This window comes from Oncorhynchus clarkii, chromosome 2 (genome assembly GCF_045791955.1).
Source record: "Oncorhynchus clarkii lewisi isolate Uvic-CL-2024 chromosome 2, UVic_Ocla_1.0, whole genome shotgun sequence".
Lineage (NCBI taxonomy): Eukaryota > Metazoa > Chordata > Actinopteri > Salmoniformes > Salmonidae > Oncorhynchus > Oncorhynchus clarkii.
In genome coordinates this window covers 39,768,962-39,782,172 of record NC_092148.1, presented here as the reverse complement: position 1 = coordinate 39,782,172, position 13,211 = coordinate 39,768,962, and the positions used below count along the sequence as shown (strand labels likewise).

The following is a 13,211-nucleotide window of genomic DNA, read 5'->3' as shown; positions in this document are numbered from 1 at the left end:
ATACAAACGTTGACATTCATTGTACTGTTGAATGGGATGGCCAATTTAGAGGACAAAACAAAACTTAACTCACACACACAAAATAAAACTAAATCCTATTTGGTCGCACGTGTATAAGAAGACAGCATATAGTCATGACAAGCAGTGTAGTTAATTAAGCAAAAAATAAATATTGAGTGGAGTAGAGCACAGAGTAGCAACCCAGTTATGAAGCGGGACTAGACCATTTATCCAGTATCGGCTGCCATATTTTGTAAAACATTGGACTTCTATTGGAGGTATTGTATTGAATCTTCTGCATATGTATTACATTCCCTAAATCCCGTAACCACATTTCAAAGGTAGGTACAGTCTCCAATTTCCAAAATTGCGATATGAGCCTTTTGGCTAATAGAGTACAAAGAGAGACAGCCTTCCCTTCCTGGTTATTCCAAACAACTGTACCAAACAGAGCGATCAATGGTTCTGGGGCAATAACTCTATCGAAGGCTTTAGATAAGTCATGAAAAATGAGAGCCCAGTAAGCATGTAACTTAGGACATGTCCAAAATAAGTGGGTCAACGTCCCCTCATCCTGATTGCACCTCTCACACAGTGGTGAGGTGTCCGGGAATATTTTATGCAGTTTCACTTTTGAGTAATGTAACCTGTGTGTCACCTTAAACTGTACAAGGTTGTGTCTGGCATTCACTGAACTGTGGTTTATATTCCTGAGAGTTTCTACCCAGTCCTCATCTGAGATTTCTGAACCAAGTTCTTGTTCCTAAGCCCTTTTAATAGTGTCTGTGTATACCTCTACGTGGGCCTGTAGCACATCATACAGTCTAGAGACCGACCCCTTTGGATGGGGTTTGACAAGGATCAGGCTATCTAATGTAGGATTATTTAGCTTAATGCCATACTGTGGGATATGTGTCCTTAAGAAATTCCTGATTTGGAGGTATCTGGAAAAATATGTTGTTGGCATGTTAAACTCAGCTAACTGACCATCAATGTATAAGTTCCCAATTGTTGTGAGCCCCTTCTCGCTCCACTGTGAAAGAAAACATATCATCCAATGCAGGGTGGAAGCATGATTCAGGAAAATCGGTCTGTCATTGAACAGTCGTGCCCAAAAGTTTTGAGAATGACACTAATATTAATTTTCACAAAGTCTGCTGCCTCAGTTTGTATGATGGTAATTTGCATATACTCCAGAATGTTATTAAGAGTGATCAGAAGAATTGCAATTCATTGCAAAGTCCCTCTTTGCCATGCAAATTAACTGAACCCCCAAAACACATTTTCACTGCATTTCAGCCCTGCCACAAAAGGACCAGCTGACATCATGTCAGTGATTCTCTCGTTAACACAGGTGTGAATGTTAACAAGGACAAGGCTGGAGATCACTCTGTCATGCTGATTGAGTTCAAATAACAGACTGGAAGCTTCAAAAGGAGGGTGGTGCTTGAAATCATTGTTCTTCCTCTGTCAATCATGGTTACCTGCAAGGAAACACGTGCCGTCGTCATTGCTTTGCACAAAAAGGGCTTCACAGGCAAGGATATTGCTGCCAGTAAGATAGCACCTAAATCAACCATTTATCGGATTATCAAGAACTTCAAGGAGAGTGGTTCAATTGTTGTGAAGAAGGCTTCAGGGCACCCAAGAAAGTCCAGCAAGCGCCAGGACCGTCTCCTAAAGTTGATTCAGTGTCACGCCTTGGTCTTAGTATTTTGTGTTTTCTTTATTATTTTGGTCAGGCCAGGGTGTGACATGGGTTTATTTTGTGGTGTGTTTTGTCTTGGGGTTTTGTAGGTATTGGGATTGTGGTATAGTGGGGTTCTCTAGGAAAGTCTATGGTTGCCTGAAGTGGTTCTCAATCAGAAGGCAGGTGTTTATCGTTGTCTCTGATTGGGAACCATATTTAGGCAGCCATATTCTTTGAGTGTTTTGTGGGTGATTTTTCCTGTCTCTGTGTTTGTTTTGCACCAGTATAGGCTGTTAGGTTTTTGTGTTACGGTTCTTGGTTTTGTGTTGTTCATTTTTCATCTGTATTAAAGATGTATGAAAATTACCACGCTGCATTTTGGTCCGATCCTTGCTACACCTCCTCGTCAGAGGAAGAGGAGAAAGAAAACCCTAACATTCGGGGCACCACCAGTACAGAGCTTGCTGAGGAATGGCAGCAGGCAGGTATGAGTGCATCTACACGCACAGTGAGGCGAAGACTTTTGGGGGATGGCCAGGTGTCAAGAAGGGCAGCAAAGAAGCCACTTCTCTCCAGGAAAAACATCAGGGACAGACTGATATTCCGATAAAGGAAGTCCATTTTAATTCCTAACTTCTTAACTTACTCATCAATATGCTTTCTGAAAGATAGCTTTTTGTCCATGCAATTTACAATGTAATGTATCCCCAAAGAAGCAGCAGATATGAAACCAGACTGAGATCAAGTGAATATTAATCAAGTCAAAGGGGTCACCATCTTTGTGGAGAGGGAGCACATGAGCAGACTTCCAGACCCTAGCAGAACATGAGCAGACTTCCAGACTCTAGCAGCACATGAGCAGACTTCCAGACTCTAGCAGCACATGAGCAGACTTCCAGACCCTAGCAGCACATGAGCAGACTTCCAGACCCTAGCAGCACATGAGCAGACTTCAAGACCCTAGCACCCAAGATAATTGTCAGGTAAAAAATTTGTCACTAACCAGGTTTCCATCCAATCTTTTTATGCGAGTAAAGTCCATAAACATTTCAGGACAGGCCTGATGGAAACAGAACATTTTTCAATAAACTTTCCAAATGTCGATATAACCAAATACACTAGGAAATACGCTGGGATCATTGCAAGGTGATGAACTTGATGCTCCTTGAGGGTCTTATTCTGGTGACTGAATCATCGATGCTCGGCTATCATTTGACAAATAAAAATAATCTGATGCGCGCTGTTGGCTAGAGCACACGTGCAAATACCAGAGTGTGCCCACTCGCTAAATAACGTAACATTTTTGTGAGAAAACCATCAGTAGAGTTGAAAATGCGATGGACACCCATTTTAACATTTTTTTTTCGGTACAAAAGCTCTGACGGAGTCCTTGAGGCCGATACCTAAGCTTATTAAAGATCAGTGATACTATCAAGAGCAGTGTGCGGTTTCCTTTTTCCTCCGTCTTGTTCAACTGTTACCATGCACCTGCAAAAAAGATTGCTCGGATGTGGCTTTTGAATTTTGAGGTACATGGGAATTTAACAAAATAGTATTTTTATCATCATCACGCACAGCCATTTAGCTGCAACAATTCAATTTGATGGAAACACATCTCTGGAAGGACAGTTTTGAAAACATTCCCATGATAATCTGTCGCCAATTGAATGGAAACTGATACCACAATTAGGGGACTAGAAAGCTGCAGCAAGACAGGCTCATGTGCCCTGATCAAAAGTAGTGCGCTGCATACTGTATAGTAAGGAATAGTGTTGTCACGATACCCAAATTTTGACTTCAATACCAATACAAGGTTAAGTATTGCGATACGCGATACCATCACGATACTCGATACCAAAACGATACCACAGCAAAAAAAGATATTTGGGATCCAGGAGGACACTGAGAAAGGGAAAACCACTGAATTTGTCTAGGAGCTGATAACTGTATTGCTGGGGAGTGAACACTTCAAAATGGCCATCCTGATCGACCACGCACACAGATCACAGGCAACGAAGCCGGCCAAGGGCGCGCCACCAAGGCCATTTATCGCAAGGCTGCACTAAACCCAGACCAGGGATCTTATCCTCAAGCTGGCTAGTCAAAAGTTCCCCCTTAACTTCAACGGAGCCAGGGTGTCTTTCTACCCAGATCTTACTTAGGAGGTGAGGAACCAACGCAAAGAGTATGATGAGTTACGCAAGAAATTCCTCTTCCCAGCCCGGTTTAAGGTGACAGTCGAGGGATCAACACATACGTTTGACAACCCAAAAGAGGCCGATCTGTTCTTGTCAAGCAAACTCCCTGGCTGAGGTGTCAACTGGCAAAATGGCCAAATACAGGCCAGGACTGTGTTTGAATGTGTCTTTTTGATCAGAAGATCAGAAATTGGGACTTATATGATGGGTGAGATGTTATGGCTTATATAGCATTGTTTAGCCTATCATGTTTTAGCACCACTCACCCCCTAACGTGAGAGTTATATGTCTACTGGTTGGCGACCGTGGCGCTTAGACGCATACTCGTTGAAAGATGAGACTTTTTGTCAGTATTTGAAGGAGCAGATTGCCTTTTTCCTCAGAGCTGGATGTTGGATGTTGACGACTCCACCCTTTGGGAATCTCTAAAGGCTGTGATTAGAGGTTACATTTCTTATACATCTGAGAGGAAGAAACGCGCCAATACTAGGCTGAGAGAAACTGAATGAGAGTTAGGGGAACAGGAGAATGTTTTTAGGACGAATTCCTCGAATGCAGTCCTTGAGAAGATCACAAAGTTGAAATATGAATACAATACCATCCTTTCGAAACGAGGGGGCTCTTTACTTGCTAGTCATTACAAAGTTATTTTGAACTGGGTGACAAACCACATAAATTATTAGCAAGACAGCTAAGGCATGTACAGGCATCTAGAGCTATTCACAAAATAAAAGACGAGAAGGGTCAAGTAGTAACAGATCCACAGGATATTAATAAATGCATTGTGCAGTTTTACTCAGAGTTATATCAATCAAAATGCGATGCTACTGATCCACAAACTAGGGCACGCTTTCTCGCTGAATGTGAACTTTCTAAACTAGACAGAGGGGCAGCTGCTGCTCTCGATGCTGGGATAACTTTAGAGGAAATTCACACGGCGATAGCACAATTTCCAAACAGCAAGGCCCCTGGGCCCGATGGATATGTAGTAGAATTGTATAAGAAGCAATGCGCCAGTCTAGCTCCACTTATGTTGCGAATGTTTAAACATTCCAAAGACAATGCCAAACTCCCGCAAACACTGTATGAGGGTACAATAGTGCTGATCTTGTAAAATATATAGATTCCATTGAGATGCCGTCTTATCGCCCCATGTCGTTACTCCACGTAGGTGTTGACAAAAATATTGGCAAACCGATTGAAAACATATATTCCTGACCGGACAGGTTTTATCCTGGGCCAACATATACTGTATACTACAATTTGAGACGCCTTTTCAACGTAATGTATCATGATCATAACGTTGAGGCAGTGGTAATTGCTCTTGACACAGAGAAGGCATTTGATCAGATTGAGTGGAAGTATTTGATGTCGGTTCTGGAGCATTCCAGGTTTGGAAAGGAATTTATTAATTGGATAAGAATTATTTATGCACACCCAATGCTGTCCGTGGTAACCTATCAGGAAATGTCGCAGTTATGCCTGTTCAAGGGCTCCCTGCTCTCTTCGCTATAGCCATGGAACCCCTTGCTACTCTCATTCGTGCATGTGCCGATATAGCTCCGTTTAAAATAAAAGACACGCAGCACAGAATTTCCCGATAGGCAGACAATGTTATTTTGTTTTTATCCAAGCCTAAAACTTCTATTCCCCCCTTAACCTGATAAATACATTCGGCTCATTCTCTGGCTACAAGATAAACTGGTAAAAAGCTAATTGATGCCGAATATCACGGTCTGTGATATGGTCTGTGATTTGCAATTTCGGCAATCTACCCCAGTTACGACAGTGGTGGACAGGTTCACAAGCCTTGGCATTGTAGTGACAAGAGAACGTGATCAGCTATTGAAAGCGAATGGGGAATGAAAATGTATCAGCTTAAAGAAAATATAGATTTTTGGAAAACGCTGCCTATCTCCTTGGTTGGTCGTATAAAAACTATTAAAATGGTTTTCCTACCCAGGTTTCTTTACCTCTTCCAATGTCTCCCGAATTTCATACCGCAAAGCTATTTTAAGATACTGGATTCAATAGTAATTCCATTTTTATGGGATAACAAGGAAGCCAGAATTTCAAAGAAGCCTCTATGCAAGTACAAGATAGAGGGGGGCTTTGGCCTTCCTCACTTTAAACTGTATTATTGGGCTGCTAATCTGAACATTGTCTTTCTGGAAGGAATGTTTACCTGGGATGCGACTGAATGATATGCCTTCATGGCTTTTGATTGAGCAGGCTTCCTGCCAACGTTCCTCACTCCCTGCACTTGTTAATAGTCCTGCATATGTGAAGAAAGCCACTTATGACTCTAAATCAGTCATTCGTCATACTCTTAGGATCTGGAAACAAATGAGGTATTTTCTTAACATACCGACTGTAATACAGTTAAAAGTTATACAGGCTAAAAGTTTTGAGAATGACAAATATTAATTTCAACAAAGTTTGCTGCTTCAGTGTCTTTAGATACTTTGTCAGATGTTACTATGGAATACTGAAGTATAATTAAAAGCATTTTATAAGTGTCAAAGACTTTTATTGACAATTACATGAAGTTGATGAAAAGAGTCAACATTTGCAGTGTTGACCCTTCTTTTTCAAGACCTCTGCAATCCGCCCTGGCATGCTGTCAATTAACGTCTGGGCCACACATCCTGACTGATGGCAGCCCTTTCTTGCATAATCAATGTTTGGAGTTTGTCAGAATTTGTGGGTTGTTGTTTGTCCACCCGCTTCTTGACGATTGACCACAAGTTCTCAATGGGATTAAGGTCTGGGGAGTTTCATGGCCATAGACCCAAAATATCAATGTTTTGTTCCCCGAGCCACTTAGTAATCACTTTTGCCTTATGGCAAGGTGCTCCATCATGCTGGAAAAGGCATTGTTCGTCACCAAACTGTTCTTGGATGGTTGGGAGAAGTTGCTCTTGGAGGATGTGTTGGTACCATTCTTTATTCATGGCTGTGTTCTTCGGCAAAATTGTGAGTGAGCCCACTCCCTTGGCTGAGAAGCAACCCCACACATGAATGGTCTCAGGATGCTTTACTGTTGGCATGACACAGGATTGATGGTAGCGCTCACCTTGTCTTCTCCGGACAAGCTTTTTTCCGGATGCCCCAAACAATCGGAAAGAGGATTCATCAGAGAAAATGACTTTACCCCAGTTCTCAGCAGTCCAATCCCTGTACCTTTTTGCGGAATAGGGCATGCCTTTCGTTAAATAGCAGAAAACAAATAATTCAGTTGACATTCATACCGGTTATAGATTATGGTGATATTGTTTATATGAATGCAGCTTCCACTGTGTTTGGACACAGTTTATCATAACAAACTACACTTTATTATTGGCGACAGGTTCTGTACACATCATTGCTTTCGTTTTCAGAAAGTAGTCTGGCCCTCTTTGAAGTCTTGTAGATCAATGCATTGCACTCAATGCATTGCACTTGTTTTTGAAACCCTCTTGAATAAACTTCTGCTGTACCTTGCATCAGGGGTTCCCATACTTCTCCACTCAGACCCCCCTTCCAGCATTGGCGAACATCCTGCGACCCTGCCCCCGCCCATGTGCATGCGCGCACATGCCACATTTATTTCTATGGGCACAAGCACTGTTCATGACACACACTGTTCACACCCCTCTTGTTGGCGTCCCCACAGTTTGGGAACCTGTGCCTAACTTCATTGTTACATACAAACTACCAAGGATGGCTAACTCTGAAGATCCCTTCGATATCCAATGAGTTACTTAAATCTGCTTTTAGTTCTTTTGCACCGCACTTGTGAAATAATTTCCTAAACTCTCTAAAATTAGAAGAGTTGGTGCCTGTAGAACAATTCAGATGGCTGATATAATTATTTTTTACTGAAGAATGTGTCTGTTTTATATGATTTTGTTTCGCATCTTGTGTATTGATGTGAGTGTACAAAACATTAGTATCACCTGCTCTTTCCATGACCTAGACATACCAGGGGAACCCTGGTGAAAGCTATGATCCCTTATTTATGTAATTTGTTAAACCCACTTCAATCCGTGTAGATGAAGGGGAGGAGACAGTTTAAATAAGGATTTTTAAGCCTTGAGACATGGATTGTGTATGTACAAGGCATTCGGAAAGTATTCAAACCCCTTGACCTTTTCCACATTTTATTAAGTTACAGCCTTATTCTAAAATGGATTAAATGTTTTTTTCCCCTTCATCAATCGACACACAATACCCCATAATGACAAAGCAAAAACAGGTTTGTAGACATTTTTGCAACAAACAAAAAAATACAAAAATAAACTGAAACATCACACCGCTATGAGCAGAACATGTTCCAATATTCAGAACCTTTACTCAGTACTTTGTTGAAGCACTGTTGGCAGCTATTAGAGCCTCTGGTCTTCTTGGGTATGAAGCTACATGCTTGGCACACCTGTATTTGTTGAATTTCTCCCATTCTTCTCTGCAGATCCTCTCAAGTACTCTCAAGCTGCACAGCTTTCAGGTCTCTCCAGAGATGTTCGATGGGGTTCAAGTCCGGGCTCTGGCTGGGCCACTCACAGACATTCAGATACTTGTCCCGATGCCACTACTGTGTTGTCTTGGCTGTGTGCTTAGATTCGTTGTCCTGTTGGAAGGTGAACCTTCACCCCAGTCTGAGGGCCTCTGGAGCAGGTTATCATCAAGGATCTCTCTGTTCTTTGCTCCGTTCATCTTTCTCTTGATCCTGACTAGTATCTCAGTCCCTGAAAAACGTCCCCACAGCATGATATTGCCACCAACATGCTTTAACATAGGGATGGTGCCAAGTTTACTCCAGACGTGATGCTTGGCATTCAGGCCAAAGAGTCCAATCTTGGTTTCATCAGACCAGATAATCTTTTTTCTCATTGTCTGAGTCCTTTAGGTGCTTTTTGGCACTCTCCAAGCGGGCTGTCACATGCCTTTTACTGAGGAGTGGCTTCCGTCTGGCCACTCTACCATAAAGGCCTGATTGGTGGAGTGCTGCATGGATGGTTGTCCTTCTGGAAGGTTCTCCCATCTCCACAGAGGAACTATGGAGCTCTGTCAGAGTAACGATCGGGTTCTTGCTCACCTCTCTGACCAAGGCCCTTCTCCCCCGATTTCTCAGTTTGGCTGGGCAGCCAGTTCTAGGAAGTGTCTTGGTGGATCCAAACTTTTCGTCCATTTAAGAATGATGGAGGTCACTGTGTTCTTAGCGACCTTCAATGCTGCAGAATGTTTTGGTACCCTTCCCCAGATCTGTGCCTCAACACAATTCTGTCTCGGAGCTCTACGGACAATTCCTTCGACCTCATGGCTTGGTTTTTGCGCTGACATGCACTGTCAAATGTGGGACCTTATATAGACAGGTGTGTGCCTTTCCAAATCATGTAAAATCAATTGAATTTGCCACTGGTGGACTCCAATCGAGTTGTAAAGGATGATCAATGGGAACAGGATGCACCTGAACTCAATTTCGAGTCTCATAGCAATGAGTCTGAATATTTTATGTAGATAACGTATTTCAGTTTTTATTTTCCCTTTGTCATTATGGGGTATTGTGTGTAGATTAATGAGGAAAACAAATATTTAATCCAATTTAGTATAAGGCTGTAACATACAGAATGTGGAAAAAGTCAAGGGGTCTGAATAGCATTCAGAGGGTGAATGGGCAAGATAAATGATTTAAGTGACTTTGAACGGGGTATGGCAGTAGATGCTAGGCACACTGGTTTGAGTGCATGAAGAACTGCAAAGCTGCTTGGTTTTTCATGCTTAACAGTTTCCCATGTGTATCAAGAATTGTCCACCACCCAAACGACAGCCAGCCAACTTGACAAACTGTGGCAAGAATTGGAGTCAACGTCCTGTAGATCAGCGTCCTGTAGATCAGTTTCAACACCTTGTAGAGTCCATGCCCCGACAAATTGAAGCTGTTCTAAGAAACTCAATATTAGGAAGCTGTTCTAATGTTTTCAACACTCAGTGAACATAATTTGTCAAAACACATAGAGCCTGCCGCAGCACTCGTGAAGTGAAGGACAGAGAAATTGGTATAAAAAGCTTTTCCCTCAATATTTTGTATTAAACTAAATCAAAAGGGGTGGGAAGTTCCAGCTCAATATTAGGATGGTGTTTCTAATGTTTTGTTCACTCAGTTGATGTGTATAGTGTTAGGTTCTAAACGAACAGTGTAAAAACTCAAATGGATGACTTGGAAAAGCTCAAACCAAGTTTATTCACCCACTGGGTCAAACAGCTGCAAAGACAAATACATGTTTACACAAGCACATACGGTACCAGTCAAAAGTGGACACGTACTCATTCAAGGGTTTAACTTTATTTGTACTATTTTCTACATTATAGAATTATAGTGAAGACATCAAAACTATGAAATAACACATATGGAATCAGCTAGTCACCAAAAAAGTGTTAAACAAATCAAAATATATTTTAGATTCTTCAAAGTGTTCATCCTTTCCCTTGATGACAGCTTTGCACACTCTTGGCATTCTCTCAACCAGCTAGATGAGGAATGCTGTTCCAACAGTCTTGAAGGAGTTCCAACATATGCTTAACACTTGTTGGCTGCTTTTCCTTCGCTCAGCGGTCCAATTCATCCCAAACCATCTCAATTGGCTGTGACTGTGGAGGCCAGGTCATCTGATGCAGCACTCCATCACTCTCCTTACACAGCCTGGAAGTGTGTTGGGTCATTGACCTGTTGAAAAACAAATGATAGTCCCAAAAAGTGCAAACCAGATGGGATGGTGTATCACTGCAGAATGTTGTGGTAGTCATGCTGGTAAAGTGTGCCTTGAATTCTATATAAATCAAACAGTGTCACCAGCAAAGCACCCCCACACCATCACACCTCCTCCTACATGCTTCACGGTGGGAACCACACATGCGGAGATCATCCATTCACCTACTCTGCATCTCACAAACGGCGGCAGGTAGCCTGGTGATTAGAGCGTTAGACTAGTAACTGAAAGTTTGCTAGATCAAATCCCTGAGCTGACAAGGTAAAAAAAACTGTTGTTCTGCCTCTGAACAAGGCAGTTTAACCCACTGATCCTAGGCTGTCATTGAAAATAAGAATGTGTTATTTACTGACTTGCCTAGTTAAATAAAGATAAAATGATTGAAGACGTGGTGGTTGGTGGTTGGAAGCAAAAATCTCAAATTTGGACTCATCAGACCAAAGGACAGATTTCCACTGATCTAATGTCCATTGCGTGTGTTTCTTTGCCGAAGCTAGTCTCTTCTTATTATTGATGTATTTTAGTAGTGGTTTCTTTGCAGCAATTCGACCATGAAGGCCTGATTCACGCAGTCTCCTCTGACCAGTTGATGTTGAGATGTGTCTGTTATTTGGGCTGCAATCTGAGGTGCAGTTAACTCTAATGAACTTATCCTCTGCAGCAGAGGTAACCTGGGTCTTCCTTTCCTTTGGCTGTCCTCTCGAGAGCCAGTTTCATCATAACTCTTGATGGTTTCTGCGACTGCATTTGAAGTTCTTGAAATGGTCCGTGTTGACTGACCTTCACGTCTTAAAGTAATGATGTACTGTTCTGTCATTTCTCTTTGCTTATTTGAGCTGTTCTTGCCATAATATGGACTTGGTCTTTTACTAAATAGGGCTATCTTCTGTATACCCCCCCCCAACCTTGTCACAACACAACTGATTGGCTCAGACACATTAAAAATTAACTTTTAACAAGGCACACCTGTTAATTGAAATTAATTCCAGGTGACTACCTAATGAAGCTGATTGAGAGAATGCCAAGAATGTGCAAAGCTGTCATCAAGGCAAAGGATGAAAACTTTTAAGAATCTAATATCTAAAATATATTTTTATTTGCTTAACACTTTTTTGGCTACTACATGATTCTATATGTGTTATTTCATAGTTTCACTTTAATTTACAATGCAGAAAATAGTAAAAAATAAAGAAAAACCCTTGAATGAGTAGGTGTGTCCAAACTTTTGACTGGTGCTGTATATTTATACCCTCATACTAGGTAGAGTCAAGTCCTTGCACATGTAGACAGCCAATACATCTCTGTTGCTAGTCATGGTCTTAATTTGTTCCTCTCACTTGTGTAGTCATGGCCCCGCCTCCTGCTAGAACATTTGTGTGCATGTAAGTATATATGTGTTCCATGTCACTTCATCTGACCTGACATCGGGCCAAATTCCCCTTATCCACGGCTGTCCTACCTTATCAGTGACTGAAACCAGACTGTTGCCCTTTGCCTCCCTCCATAGGATCCATGAGATTTAAGAATAACATGTTTGACAGAATGTAAATGTTTTGCCTCCCCCCCCCCCCATTTTCTCACTCAGTAACTTTCCATACACCTAGTTCTTATCCACCCTCCATTGACCCCAACATATACAATCATTATGCATGTCAAGTAATCAATAAGTTATTGTAAGGTAACATGAATAAGTGTATTTCAAGATAAAATAAACAATAGTGTATATTGGTGTGTATTGATGTGTATGTCTGATACACGGATCATCTGTAAAAAAAAATACATTGGTCTCAGCATGACTCCCTGTCAAATTAAAGGTTAAAGAAATAGGGCTCTGTTCAAAAGTAATGCACTCTATAGGGAATAGGGTGCCATTTGGGACACATCCATGACTGGCGCAGCAGTCTAAGGCACTGCATCTCCGTGCAGTAGGTGTCACTATAGTACCTGGTTTGAATCCAGGCTATCACATCTGGCTGTGATTGGGAGTCCCACAGGGTGGCACACAATTGGCCAAGCATCATCCGGATTTAGCTGGAGTTGGCCATCATTGTAAATAAGAATTTGTTCTAAACGTCGTAAGGATCTGACCCTTTAAAAATTTGTTTTGCCTAAAGTGACATACCCAAATCTAACTGCCTGTAGCTCAGAACCTGGAGCAAGGATGTGCATATTCTTGAGACCATTTGAAAGGAAATACTTTGAAGTTTGTGGAAATGTGAAATTAATGTAGGAGAATATAACACATTAGATCTGGTAAAAGATGCAAGAGAAAGGCCATAATGCATTATTCCAGCCCAGGCACAATTTAGATTTTGGCCACTAGATGGCAGCAGTGTACGTGCAAAGTTTAGACTGATCCAATGAACCATTGCATATCTGTTCAAAACTTTGTATCAATACAGGGCCAAATTTGCCTAATTGGTTTATTAATACATTTTCAAGTTCATAATTGTGCACTCTGCTCAAACAATAGCATGGTTTTCTTTCACTGTAATAGCTCATGTAAATTGGACAGTGCAGTTAGATTAACAAGAATGTAAGCTTTCTACCCATGTCAGATATGTCCATGTCCTG

General features: G+C 41.6%; 1 protein-coding gene across 1 annotated transcript in view; it reads left to right on the top strand.

Moving 5' to 3' along the window:
• The window catches only part of LOC139367905 (beta-1,4-N-acetyl-galactosaminyl transferase 4a), a 455,096-nt gene that overhangs the window by 255,512 nt on the left and 186,373 nt on the right, over positions 1-13,211 (top strand). The window lies entirely within an intron of this gene.